The sequence below is a fragment of the Nestor notabilis genome, unplaced genomic scaffold (genome assembly GCF_000696875.1).
Source record: "Nestor notabilis isolate BGI_N333 unplaced genomic scaffold, ASM69687v1 scaffold28459, whole genome shotgun sequence".
NCBI classification, from domain to species: domain Eukaryota; kingdom Metazoa; phylum Chordata; class Aves; order Psittaciformes; family Psittacidae; genus Nestor; species Nestor notabilis.
The window spans coordinates 20,706-23,097 of NW_009942783.1; positions in this window are offsets into that span (position 1 = coordinate 20,706).

Genomic DNA, 2,392 nt, shown 5'->3' on the forward strand with positions numbered 1-2,392 from the left:
GGGAGGGAGCATGGCCAAGCGGGAAAGCTCCTTTCCCAGTAGAAACATCTCCTGAACTAACCGTAGATTGCCATACAGGCATCCAGGAGTCATAAGAGACCACCGACCTGCCATGGCCTAGTTTCTTGAGGGAGGCATTAAAATCAGGCCAGGCAGCTTACGTGGCCACCCCAACTCCTCCCTTTCCCAAGGGTACAGACATACCTTCCTACAGGGAGGAGCTGGCAAAGCTGACAGATTCTCCAGGCTTGGGAAGTAAAATGATCTCGACAGAGGGAGCTCTCTAAGTTTTTCCTTCTGGAATCAAAGGTTAGAAAGGAAAAAACCTGGACACTAAGTATCCTGCTGCTTTCACTGAACCCAGGCAGCTGTTGAGCTTGGGACCAGCTCCTGTGCATCCTGGCCATAGGCTGTCTCTGCCTGCTTTCCTACTTAATGTTTTGAGGGTATAATACTCTGAGCTGCTTGAGAATTTAGAGGAAACCACCCCCACCCCAAAAGAGCCATGAGAAATTGCTTCTAATCCAGAGATTAGGCAAGGAAAAATCCTGCCCATTCCAAAGTGTCAGACATTCTCATCTGGCATTTTGGCAGGAGGGCACTATTTTCTTCCTTGGCTGGAAGACAATCTACCAAAAAGACCTAAGACTTGTCCATGCAGGAAAAATTCCCAACAGAGATCTGGTGGTATAATTAGACGGGTAACGCTCCCCATATGGACATGCTGCTCCCAGAGTAAGAATGTGGGGTTGGAGTTGCATTTTTCTCTGCGATAGCTTATGTCACTGTCGAAGTTACACAGGGGCAGGAGGAGGAGGAGGGAGAGCGCAAAGAAAACAGCTGAGAGGAAAAAAAAGGCTTCTTCCAGAGTTGTAGTAGCCACATGAGGAATTTTACCAGCATACCAATGCTGCTGGAATTATTACACTGAACTGGTGTAAACTGGTGAATTCGTCATTTCTCACATGTGCACTAACCTTACATCAAAAGGGCTATAAACACAGCTCCACTGTTCCAGACTTGCTGGGGAAGAGTGGTGGGGGGAAGAGGGAGAGTGGGCAGCTACTTAGCTGGAGACAATGAAGTGAGGGGGAACGAAAGAGGATTTTGACCCTCTTATGGCCACAGTGGCTTCTGCATCTCCTACCAAGGAAAACAGAACAGGGATTGATCTGGGGTCTAAAGCTGGGGGGGGGGGAAGCCAGCTAAATCGTTCTCATGAGCTCTCCCTCATTTCTGAGTGACTTCGCAGCTCTCATCTGCAAAGCAGATGTGTTCCCCACCTCCACCACCCCTCCCCAGCAGTGAACACACCATAGGTGATCCTGGCACCCAGCCAGCTTATACAACCAGCTGCAGCTCAAAGGCTCTGGCGCTGGGCTCAGCCCAGGGGCCCCGGGGCACTGAATCTCTGGTCCAGTATATTTGAATATGCCCAACGTGACCCAGGGACAGGATTCCTTCCAGCCTTCAGGATATGCCCCAAAATGCATGCCAAGACTATGAAACATGGGCTGAGCACACTGCCCTTGGCATCCATTTTAGGTGGGGACAGGAGTAAAATTATTCACATCACAGCATCCCTGGAAGGTCATGGCACCTGCACAAAAGGACTGGGAGAGATCCTGCGTGCTGGCGACACGCAGGAAAGCAGGGCTGTGATTTACCTCCGCTCCTCAGGGTAGGCGGAAGGGGTAAGGATGAGAAGGTGAGAGCAGGAATAACAGAAAACAAACCCCTGCCTCCCCTTGGGCAAAGGGTAGCTGCCAGGAGGGACAAAAATAAAAACTCTAAAGCTCCAACAGCTCTATGTATCTTCCTGGTGCTGACTTGTTATTCAGACCTTTCTTATGCCAAAAATGGGCAGTCTCCCTATTGTATGTTTGCTTGGCACAGGCAATGCAGACACAGTCATTCATTTCATCTGGGCAGCTGGCTGCTTTCACCTTGCGTCTGTCCTAGAGACGCTCCCTGCTGCAACATTTGGATTAAAACCGCTGCAAGTGAAAGTCGTTTCTTATAAAAAGATAAAATAAAGAAAATCAAAAACCACAGAGTATGAGCGTTACCACCCCCCACCCCCCCACTATCTCTTGGCACAAAAGAGCTTCCTGAACAGCCCTTACCAGCACGCTTAGATGGATGTTTTCAGGATAAACCTGTATTTTATGCTCAGTCTCTCCTAGGGCACAGGCTCCGAGGAGCTAATCCCAGAGGCGGGTCTCCCCGCTTCATACACGGTCTCCCCATGAGGCTCGGGTGATGTCTTAAGCTAGCACCGAACGACTTCGACTCATGACTGAGAAGCGGCACGGAGAGGACACACGCACACACATGTGTGTGCATACGTGTGCGTGCAGGGACACGCGTGGATGCCCAGGCTCTTTTTTCC